Source organism: Pan troglodytes, chromosome 15 (assembly GCF_028858775.2).
Source record: "Pan troglodytes isolate AG18354 chromosome 15, NHGRI_mPanTro3-v2.0_pri, whole genome shotgun sequence".
Classification (NCBI taxonomy): Eukaryota; Metazoa; Chordata; class Mammalia; order Primates; family Hominidae; genus Pan; species Pan troglodytes.
In genome coordinates this window covers 55,079,867-55,091,904 of record NC_072413.2, presented here as the reverse complement: position 1 = coordinate 55,091,904, position 12,038 = coordinate 55,079,867, and the positions used below count along the sequence as shown (strand labels likewise).

The 12,038-nt window shown below is 41.2% G+C and overlaps 1 long non-coding RNA gene across 2 annotated transcripts in view; it reads left to right on the top strand.

Moving 5' to 3' along the window:
* Positions 1–3,685: 3,685 nt before the first annotated feature.
* Positions 3,686–12,038, top strand: part of LOC104002046 (uncharacterized) — a 46,715-nt gene continuing 38,362 nt past the window's right edge. The window contains exons 1-2 of one of the 2 annotated variants that reach the window (XR_008539012.2): positions 3,687–4,220; positions 4,366–4,496. This is a non-coding gene — a long non-coding RNA (uncharacterized LOC104002046). Of the gene's footprint in view, positions 4,497–12,038 lie in introns of both variants that reach the window. The other variant, XR_008539011.2, reaches the window with a different exon arrangement.

Here is a 12,038-nt window from a genome sequence, read left to right as displayed (position 1 = left end):
AGAAAGGCATTGGTAGCTTGATGGGGATGGCATTGAATCTGTAAATTACCTTGGGCAGTATGGCCATTTTCATGATATTGATTCTTCCTACCCATGAGCATGGAAGGTTCTTCCATTTGTTTGTATCCTCTTTTATTTCCTTGAGCAGTGGTTTGTAGTTCTCCTTGAAGAGGTCCTTCACATCCCTTGTAAGTTGGATTCCTAGGTATTTTATTCTCTTTGAAGCAATTGTGAATGGGAGTTCACTCATGATTTGGCTCTCTCTTTGTCTGTTGTTTGTGTATAAGAATGCTTGTGATTTTTGTAAATTGATTTTGTACCTGAGGCTTTGCTGAAGTTGCTTATCAGCTTAAGGAGATTATGGGCTGAGACAATGGGGTTTTCTAGATATACAATCATGTCGTCTGCAAACAGGGACAATTTGACTTCCTCTTTTCCTAATTGAATACCCTTTATTTCCTTCTCCTGCCTAATTGCCCTGGCCAGAACTTCCAACACTATGCTGAATAGTAGTGGTGAGAGAGGGCATCCCTGTCTTGTGCCAGTTTTCAAAGGGAATGCTTCCAGTTTTTGCCCATTCAGTATGATATTGGCTGTGGGTTTGTCATAGATAGCTCTTATTATTTTGAAACACGTCCCATCAATACCTAATTTATTGAGAGTTTTTAGCATGAAGGGTTGTTGAATTTTGTCAAAGGGCTTTTCTACATCTATTGAGATAATCATGTAGTTTTTGTCTTTGGCTCTGTTTATATGCTGGATTACATTTATTGATTTGCATATATTGAACCAGCCTTGCATCCCAGGGGTGAAGCCCACTTGATCATGGTGGATAAGCTTTTTGATGTGCTGCTGGATTTGTTTTGCCAGTATTTTATTGAGGATTTTTGCATCAGTGTTCATCAAGGATATTGGTCTAAAATTCTCTTTTTTGGTTGTGTCTCTGCCTGGCTTTGGTATCAGAATGATGCTGGCCTCATAAAAAGAGTTAGGGAGGATTCCCTCTTTTTCTATTGATTGGAATAGTTTCAGAAGGAATGGTACCAGTTCCTCCTTGTACCTCTGGTAGAATTCGGCTGTGAATCCATCTCGTCCTGGACTCTTTTTGGTTGGTAAGCTATTGATTATTGCCACAATTTCAGATCCTGTTATTGGTCTATTCAGAGATTCAACTTCTTCCTGGTTTAGTCTTGGGAGAGTGTATGTGTCGAGGAATTTATCCATTTCTTCTAGATTTTCTAGTTTATTTGCGTAGAGGTGTTTGTAGTATTCTCTGATTGTATTTCTGTGGGATCGGTGGTGATATCCCCTTTATCATTTTTTATTGCATCTATTTGATTCTTCTCTCTTTTTTTCTTTATTAGTCTTGCTAGTGGTCTATCAATTTTGTTGATCCTTTCAAAAAACCAGCTCCTGGATTCATCAATTTTTTGAAGGGTTTTTTGTGTCTCTATTTCCTTCAGTTCTGCTCTGATTTTAGTTATTTCTTGCCTTCTGCTAGCTTTTGAATGTGTTTGCTCTTGCTTTTCTAGTTCTTTTAATTGTGATGTTAGGGTGTCAATTTTAGATCTTTCCTGCTTTCTCTTGTGGGCATTTAGTGCTATAAATTTCCCTCTACACACTGCTTTGAATGTGTCCCAGAGATTCTGGTATGTTGTGTCTTTGTTCTCGTTGGTTTCAAAGAACATGTTCATTTCTGCCTTCATTTCATTATGTACCCAGTGGTCATTCAGGTGCAGGTTGTTCAATTTCCATGTAGTTGAGCGGTTTTGAGTGAGATTCTTAACCCTGAGTTTTAGTTTGATTGCACTGTGGTCTGAGAGATAGTTTGTTATAATTTCTGTTCTTTTACATTTGCTGAGGAGAGCTTTACTTCCAAGTATGTGGTCAATTTTGGAATAGGTGTGGTGTGGTGCTGAAAAAAATGTATATTCTGTTGATTTGGGGTGGAGAGTTCTGTAGATGTCTATTAGGTCCGCTTGGTGCAGAGCTGAGTTCAATTCCTGGGTATCCTTGTTGACTTTCTGTCTCGTTGATCTGTCTAATGCTGACAGTGGGGTGTTAAAGTCTCCCATTATTATTGTGTGGGAGTCTAAGTCTCTTTGTAGGTCTCTAAGGACTTGCTTTATGAATCTTGGTGCTCCTGTACTGGGTGCATATATATTTAGGATAGTTAGCTCTTCTTGTTGAATTGATCCCTTTACCATTATGTAATGGCCTTCTTTGTCTCTTTTGATCTTTGTTGGTTTAAAGTCTGTTTTATCAGAGACTAGGATTGCAACCCCTGCCTTTTTTGTTTTCCATTTGCTTGGTAGATCTTCCTCCATCCTTTTATTTTGAGCCTATGTGTGTCTCTGCATGTGTGATGGGTTTCCTGAATACAGCACACTGATGGGTCTTGACTCTATCCAATTTGCCAGTCTGTGTCTTTTAATTGGAGCATTTAGTCCATTTACATTTAAAGTTAATATTGTTATGTGTGAATTTGATCCTGTCGTTATGATGTTAGCTGGTTATTTTGCTCATTAGTTGATGCAGTTTCTTCCTAGTCTGGATGGTCTTTACATTTTGACATGATTTTGCAGCGGCTGGTACCGGTTGTTCCTTTCCATGTTTAGTGCTTCCTTCAGCAGCTCTTTTAGGGCAGGCCTGGTTGTGACAAAATCTCTCAGCATTTGCTTATCTGTAAAGTATTTTATTTCTCCTTCACTTATGAAGCTTAATTTGGCTGGATATGAAATTCTGGGTTGAAAATTCTTTTCTTTAAGAATGTTGAATATTGGCCCCCACTGTCTTCTGGCTTGTAGGGTTTCTGCCGAGAGATCCGCTGTTAGTCTGATGGGCTTCCCTTTGAGGGTAACCCGACCTGTCTCTCTGGCTGCCCTTAACATTTTTTCCTTCATTTCAACTTTGGTGAATCTGACAATTATGTGTCTTGGAGTTGCTCTTCTCGAGAAGTATCTTTGTGGCGTTCTCTGTATTTCCTGAATCTGAACGTTGGCCTGCCTTGCTAGATTGGGGAAGTTCTCCTTCATAATATCCTGCAGAGTGTTTTCCAACTTGGTTCCATTCTCCCCATCGCTTTCAGGTACCCCAATCAGACGTAGATTTGGTCTTTTCACATAGTCCCATATTTCTTGGAGGCTTTGCTCATTTCTTTTTATTCTTTTTTCTCTAAACTTCCCTTCTCGCTTCATTTCATTCATTTGATCTTCAGTCACTGATACCCTTTCCTCCAGTTGATCGCATCGGCTCCTGAGGCTTCTGCATTCTTCACGTATTTCTCGAGCCTCGGTTTTCAGCTCCATCAGCTCCTTTAAGCACTTCTCTGTACTGGTTATTCTAGTTATACATTCTTCTAAATTTTTTCTGAAGTTTTCAACTTCTTTGCCTTTGGTTTGAATGTCCTCCCGTAGCTCAGAGTAATTTGATCGTCTGAAGCCTTCTTCTCTCAGCTCGTCAAAGTCATTCTCCGTCCAGCTTTGTTCCGTTGCTGGTGAGGAACTGCGTTCCTTTGGAAGAGGAGAGGCGCTCTGCTTTTTAGAGTTTCCAGTTTTTCTGTTCTGTTTTTTCCCCATCTTTGTGGTTTTATCTACTTTTGGTCTTTGATGATGGTGATGTAGAGATGGGTTTTTGGTGTGGATGTCCTTTCTGTTTGTTAGTTTTCGTTCTAACAGACAGGACCCTCAGCTGCAGGTCTGTTGGAATACCCTGCCATGTGAGGTGTCAGTGTGCCCCTGCTGGGGGGTGCCTCCCAGTTAGGCTGCTCGGGGGTCAGGGGTCAGGGACCCACTTGAGGAGGCAGTCTGCCCGTTCTCAGATCTCCAGCTGCGTGCTGGGAGAACCACTGCTCTCTTCAAAGCTGTCAGACAGGGACATTTAAGTCTGCAGAGGTTACTGCTATCTTTTTGTCTGTGCCCTGCCCCCAGAGGTGGAGCCTACAGAGGCAGGCAGGCCTCCTTGAGCTGTGGTGGGCTCCACCCAGTTCGCGCTTCCCAGCTGCTTTGTTTACCTAATCAAGCCTGGGCAATGGCGGGCGCCCCTCCCTGAGCCTCGCTGCCGCCTTGCAGTTTGATGTCAGACTGCTGTGCTAGCAATCAGCGAGACTCCGTGGGCGTAGGACCCTCCGAGCCAGGTGCGGGTTATAATCTCGTGGTGCACCGTTTTTCAAGCCCGTCAGAAAAGCGCAGTATTCGGGTGGGAGTGACCCGATTTTCCAGGTGCGTCCGTCACCCCTTTCTTTGACTCGGAAAGGGAACTCCCTGACCCCTTGCGCTTCCCGAGTGAGGCAGTGCCTCGCCCTGCTTCGGCTCGCGCACGGTGTGCGCACCCACTGACGTGCGCCCACTGTCTGGCACTCCCTAGTGAGATGAACCCGGTACCTCAGATGGAAATGCAGAAATCACCCGTCTTCTGCGTCGCTCACGCTGGGAGCTGTAGACCGGAGCTGTTCCTATTCGGCCATCTTGGCTCCTCCTCCTATATTTACTCTTTTAGTAAGTAAGTTTTATACTTTTTTATGTGGAAAGCACAGATATACATACAACACATAAACAAATATACAATGTATCTGTGTTGTTAAAATTTCTTAGAGTGAAGTAAATAGAAAAAAAGGGTCTAAAAAGGCTCTCTGGAAGGCTGATAATGTAAAAAAGATAGAGAAACATCATACTAAGGTATTATAAAAGTGTTTTGAAAAATATTCGTTCAAAGTCAAATCATTACAAAACAAAAATGAATTGCTGTCTCACCCCAAATCAACAGTTAGGGAATTGTCTCTATCTAAGTGGAACTTATCGTTAATATCTGAAAGGGCCTGGACTATGATTAATACATTAAATATTCAGATTATCCCAATGGGAGGCCATTTATAAACACTTACTTTAAAACCTTAATCTTTCATTAAAAAAAAAATCAACATTGGCTGGACGTGGTCGCTCACGCCTGTAATCCCAGCACTTTGGGAGGCCAGGGTGGGCAGATTACCTGAGGTCAGGAGTTTGAGACCAGCCCGGCCAGCATGGTGAAACCCTGTCTCCACTAAAAATACAAAAATTAGCTGGGCATGGTGGCATGCCCCTGCAGTCCCAGCTACTTGGGAGGCTGAGACAGGATAATTGCTTGAACCCAGGAGACAGAGGTTGTAGTGAGCCAAGATGATGCCACTGCACTCCAGCCTGGGTGACAGAGTGAGACTCCATTAAAAAAAAAAAAATTAACATTTTTCACCACTGATTAGTTTCATATAAATGATTCATTCATAAAAAGTAAATTATATATGTTTCCCTTATAACAAATTATAACTTTTGAAACCTTTTTTCACTCTATGTTTTATATACCAATGGACTGATTTTCTTTAGTAACTTACTGTAACAGACTACACTTTCCACACTTACATTTTTTTTGTTATCCAGTAGTTTATGGTAATTGGCCTAGCACTATAATTTTTTTTCTGGAGGGCATGTGGGGGTGGGGTGGTGATTAGAGGAACCTGAAGGAATCTGTAAGGGAAAAAAAATTAATTCTAAACAAGAAAAGTTTATGCATTTATTGTACTGACAAGGATGATTTTTTATGAGTTATTGTTTGCTAAGTGCTGACAACGATTGTTGGTTGGTATAAAAGTATGTTTTAGTTAGTGTATTATACATGGGCCTCCTCAGTAACTTACCCTCCAAAATGTAAAAGAATCTTTTTAGAGATGAAATCATGCAGATATAGTGTCTTTAAAACAAAACTTTTTTTTGTTTTGTTTTTTATACTTTAAGTTCTGGGACACATGTGCAGAACCTGCAGGTTTGTTACATAGGTATACATGTGCCATGGTGGTTTGCTGCACCCATCAACCTGTCACCTACATTAGGTATTTCTCCTAATAGTATCCCTCCCCTAGCCCACCACCCACCAACAGGCCCTGGTGTGTGATGTTCCGCTCCCTGTGTCCATGTATTCTCATTGTTCAACTCCTGCTTATGAGTGAGAACACGTGGTGTTTGGTTTCCTGTTCCTGTGTTAGTTTGCTGAGAATGATGCTTTCCAGCTTCATTCATGTCCCTGCAAAGGACATGAACTCATCCTTTTTGATGGCTGCATAGTATTCCATGGTATATATGTGCCACATTTTCTTTATCCAGTCTATTATTGATGAGTATTTGGGTTGGTTCCAAGTCTTTGCTATTGTGAACAGTGCTGCAATAAACATACATGTGTATGTGTCTTTATAGTAGAATGATTTATAATCCTTTGGGTATATACCCAGTAATGGGATTGCTGGGTCAAATGGTATTTCTGGTTGTAGATCCTTGAGGAATCGCCACACTGTCTTCCACAATGGTTGAACTAATTTACACTCCCAGCAACAGTGTAAAAGCATTCCTATTTCTCCATGTCCTCTTCAGCATCTGTTGTTTCCTGACTTTTTAATGATCACCATTCTAACTGGCGTGAGATGGTATTTCATTGTGGTTTTGATTTGCATTTCTCTAATGACCAGTGATGATGAGTGTACTTTCATATGTTTGCTGCCTGCATAAATGTCTTCTTTTGAAAAGTGTCTGTTCATATCCTTCACCCACCTTTTGATGGGGTTGTTTGCTTTTTTTCTTGTAAATTTGTTTAAGTTCTTTGTAGATTCTGGATATTAACCCTTTGTCAGATGGATAGATTGCAAAAATGTTCTCCCATTCTGTAGGTTGCCTATTCATATGATGATAGTTTCTTTTGCTGTGCAGAAGCTCTTTAGTTTAATTAGATCCCATTTGTCAATTTCGGCTTTTGTTGCCATTGCTTTTGGTGTTTTAGTCATGAAGTCTTTGCCCATGCCTATGTACTGAATGGTATTGCCTAGGTTTTCTTCTAGGGTTTTTATGGTTTTAGGTCTTACATTTAAGTCTTTAATTCATCTTTAGTTAATTTTTGTATAAGGTGTAAGGAACGGGTCCTGTTTCAGTTTTCTGCATATGGCTAGCCAGTTTTCCCAACACCGCTTGTTAAATAGAGAATCCTTTCCCTATTGCTTGTTTGTGTCAGGTTTGTCAAAGATCAGATGGTTGTAGATGTGTGGTGTTATTTCTGAGGCCTCTGTTCTGTTCCATTGGTCTATATATTCGTTTTGGTACGAGTACCATGCTGTTTTGGTTACCGTATCCTTGTGGTATAGTTTGAAGTCAGGTCGTGTGATGCCTGCAGCTTTGTTCATTTTGCTTAGGATTGTGTTGGCTATGCGGGTTCTTTTTTCATTCCATATGAAATTTTAAGTAGTTTTCTCTAATTCTGTGATGAAAGTCAATGGTAGCTTGATGGGAATAGCATTGAATCTATAAATTACTTTGGGCATTATAGCCATTTTCTTGATACTGATTCTTCCTATCCATGAGCATGAAATGTTTTTCCATTTGTTTGTGTCCTCTCTTATTTCCTTGAGCAGTGGTCTGTAGTTCTCCTTGAAGAGGTCCTTCACATCCCTTGTAAGTTGGATTCCTAGATATTCTATTCTCACTGAAGCAGTTGTGAATGGCAGTTCACTCATGATTTGGCTCTCTGTTTGTCTATTATTGGAGTATAGGAATGCTTGTGATTTTTGCACATTGATTTTGTATCCTGAGACTTTGCTGAAGTTGCTTATCAGCTTAAGGAGATTTTGGGCTGAGAGGATGGGGTTTCCTAATTATACAATCATGTCATCTGCAAACACAGATAATTTGACTTCCTCTCTTCCTATTTGAATACCTTTATTTCTTTCTCTTGCCTGATTGCCCTGGCCAGAACTTCCAATACTATGTTGAATGGGAGTGGTGAGACAGGGCATCATTGTCTTCTGCTAGTTTCCAAAGGGGATGCTTCCAGCTTTTGCCCATTTAGTATAATATTGGCTGTGGTTTTGTCATAAATAGCTCTTATAATTTTGAGATATGTTCCATCAATATCTAGCTTATTGAGTGTTTTTAGCATAAGAGGTGTTGAATTTTATCAAAGGCCTTTTCTGCATCTATTGAGATAATCATGTGGTTTTTGTCTTTGGTTCTGTTTATGTGGTGGATTATGTTTATTGATTTGTGTATGTTGAACCAGTCTTGGATCCCAGAGATGAAGCCGACTTGATTGTGGTGGATATGCTTTTTGATGTGCTCCTGGATTCAGTTTGCCAATATTCTATTGAGGATTTTTCGCATCCATGTTCATCAGAGATATTGGCCTGAAATTTTCTTTTTTTGTTGTGTCTCTGCCAGGTTTTGGTATCAGAATGATGCTGGCCTTATAAAATGAGTTAGGGAAGAGTTCCTCTTTTTCTATTGTTTGGAATAGTTTCAGAAGGAATGGTACCAGCTCCTCTTTGTACCTCTGGTAGAATTCAGCTGTGAATCCATCTGGTCCTGGGCTTTTTTCGGTTGGTAGGCTATTAATTACTGCCTCCATTTCAGAACTTGTTATTGGTCTATTCAGGGATTCAAGTTCTTCCTGGTTTAGTTTTGGGAGGGTGTATGTGTCCAGGAATTTATCCATTTCTTCTAGATTTTCTAGTTGATTTGCATAGAGGTGTTTATAGTATTCTCTGACAGTAGTTTATATTTCTGTGGGAAAGTAGTGATATCCCCTTTATCTTTTTTTATTGTGTCTATTTGCTTCTTCTCTCTTTTCTTCTTTATTTGTCTGGCTGGTGATCTATCTATTTTGCTAATTTTTTCAATAAACCAGCTTCTGGTTTCATTGATTTTTTTGAAGGATTTTTCGTTTCTCTATCTCCTTCAGTTCTGCTCTGATCTTAGTTATTGCTTGTCTTCTGCTAGCTTTTGAATTTCTTTGCTCTTGCCTCTCTAGTTCTTTTAATTGTGTGTTAGGGTGTTGATTTTAGATCTTTCTCGCTCTTTCCTATGGGCATTTACTGCTATAAATTTCCCTCTAAACACTGCTTTTGCTGTGTCCCAGAGATGCTGCTATGTTGTGTTTTTGTTCTCACTGGTTTCAAAGAACTTATTTATTTCTGCCTTAATTTCATTATGTACCCAGTAGTCATTCAGGAGCAGGTTGTTCAGTTTCCATGTAGTTCTGTGGTTTTGAGTGAGCTTCTTAATCCTGAGTTCTAACTTGATTGCACTGTCACCTGATGGAGTGTTTGTTATGATTTCCATTCTTTTGCATTTGCTGAGGAGTGTTTTACTTCTAATTATGTGGTCAATTTTAGAATAAGTGCCATGTGGTGCTGAGAAGACTGTAAATTCTGTTGATTTGGGGTGGAGAGTTCTGTAGATGTCTATTAGGTCTGCTTGGTGCAGGGCTGAGTTGAAGTCCTGAATATCCTTGTTAATTTTCTGTCTTGTTGATCTGTCTAATATTGACAGTGGGGTGTTAAAATCTCCCACTATTATTGTGTGACAGTCTACGTGTCTTTGTAGGTCTCTAAGAACTTGCTTTATGAATCTGGGTGCTCCTGTATTGGGTGCATATATATTTAAGATGGCTTTTCTTGTTGCGTTGGTTCCTTAACCATTATGTAATGCCCTTCTTTGTCTTTTTTGATCTTTGTTGCCTAAAGGTCTGTTTTATCAGAGACTAGGATTTCAACCCCTGCTTTTTTTTTTTTTTTTTGCTTTCCATTTGCTTGGTAAGTGTTCCTTCATCTCTTTATTTTCAGCCTATGTGTGTCTTTCTTCGTGAGATGGGTCTCCTGAATACAGCACACCAATGGGTCTTGACTCTTTATCCAATTTGCCAGTCTGTGTCTTTTAATTGGGGTATTTAGCCCATTTACATTTAAGATTAATATTGTTATGTGTGAATTTGATCCTGTCATGATGTTAACTGGTTATTTTGCCCGTTACTTGATGCAGTTTCTTCAGCGTGTCGACGGTGTTTCAATTTGGTATCTTTTTGCAGTGTCTGGTACCAGTTTTTCCTTTCCATTTTTAGTGCTTCCTTCAGGAGCTCTAGTAAGGCAGGCCTGGTGGTGACAAAATCTCTCAGCATTTGCTTGTCTGTAAAGGATTTTATTTCTCCTTCACTTATGTAGCTTGTCTGCACATGAAATTCTGGGTTGAAAATTCTTTTCTTGGAAGTTCCAAGGTGGCCAAATAGGAACAGCTCCAGTCTACAGCTCCCAGCATGAGTGACACAGAAGATGGGTGATTTCTGCATTTCCAACTGAGATACTGGGCTCATTTCACTGGGGCTTGTCAGACAGTTGATGCAGGACAGTGGGTGCAGCCCACGGACCATGAGCTGAAGCAAGGCGAGGCACCGCCCCACCCGGGAAGTGCAAGGGATCGGGGAATTCCCTTTCCTAGCCAAGGGAAGTTGTGACAGACGGCACCTGGAAAATTGGGTCACTCCCACCCTAATACTGTGCTTTTCCGATGGTCTTAGCAAACAGCACACCAGCAGATTGTATCCCATGCCTGGCCCAGAGGGTCCCACACCCATGGAGCCTTGTTCACTGCTAGCACAGCAGTCTGAGATCGAACTGCAAGGGGGCAGTGAGGCTAGGGGATGGGCATCTGCCAATGCTGAGGCTTGAGTAGGTAAACAAAGCGGCAGGGAAGCTCAAAGTGGGTGGAGCCCACCACAGCTCAAGGAGGCCTACCTGCTTCTGTAGACTCCACCTCTGGGGGCAGGGCATAGCTGAACAAAAGGCAGCAGAAACTTCTGCGGACTTAAACATCACTGTTTAACAGGTTTGAAGAGAGTAGTCATTCTCCCAGTATGGAGTTTGAGATCTGAGAATGGACAGACTGCCTCCTCAACTGGGTCCCTGACCCCCAAGTAGCCTAATTGGGAGGCACTTCCCAGTAGGGGCCGACTGACACCTCATACAGCCGGGAGCACCTCTGAGATGAAGCTTCCAGAGGAATGATCAGGCAGTAACATTTGCTGCTCTGCAATATTTGTGGTTCTGCAGGCTCTGCTGGTGACACCCAGGCAAACAGGGTCTGGAGTGGACCTCCAGCAAACTCCAACAGACCTGAAGCTGAGGGTCCTGACTGGTAGAAGGAAAACTAACAAACAGAAAGGACATCCACACCAAAACCCCATCTGTACATCACCATCAATGAAGACCAAAGGTAGATAAAACAACAAAGATGGGGAGAAACCAGAGTAAAAAAGCTGAAAATTCTAAAAATCAGAGCGCCTCTTCTCCTCCAAAAGAATGCAGCTCCTCACCAGCAATGGAACAAAGCTGGATGGAGAATGACTTTGACAAGTTGAGAGAAGAAAGCTTCAGAAGATCGGTAATAACAAACTTCTCCAAGCTAAAGAGGATGTTCGAACCCATCGCAAAGAAGCTAAAAACCTTGAAAAAAAGTTTAGATCAATGGCTACCTAGAATAAACAGCATAGAGAAGACCTTAAGTGACCTGAAGGAGCTGAAAACCATGGCACGAGAACTACATGATGCATGCACAAGCTCCAGTAGCCGATTCGATCAACTGGAAGAAAGGGTATCAGTGACTGAAGATCAAATGAATGAAATGAAGTGAGAAGTTTAGAGAAAAAAAGAGTAAAAAGAAATGAACAAAGCCTCCAAGAAATATGGGACTATGTGAAAAGACCAAATCTACGTCTGATTGGTGTACCTGAAAGTGACGGGGAGAATGGAACCAAGTTGGAAAACACTCTGCAGGATATTATCCAGGAGAACTTCCCCAACCTAGCAAGGCAGGCCAACATTCAAATTCAGGAAATACAGAGAATGCCACAAAGATACTCCTCGAGAAGAGCAACTCCAAGACACATAATTGTCAGATTCACCAAAGTTGAAATGAAGGAAAAAATGTTAAGGGGAGCCAGAGAGAAAGGTCGGGTTACCCACAAAGGGAAGCCCATCAGACTAACAGCGGATCTCTTGGAAGAAATTCTACAAGCCAGAAGAGAGTGAGGGCCAGTACTCAACATTCTTAAAGAAAAGAATTTTCAACCCAGAATGTCATATCCAGCCAAACTAAGCTTCATAAGTGAAGGAGAAATAAAATCCTTTACAGACAAGCAAATGCTGAGAGATTTTGTCACAACCAGGCCTACCTTACAATAGCTCCTGAAGGAAGCAC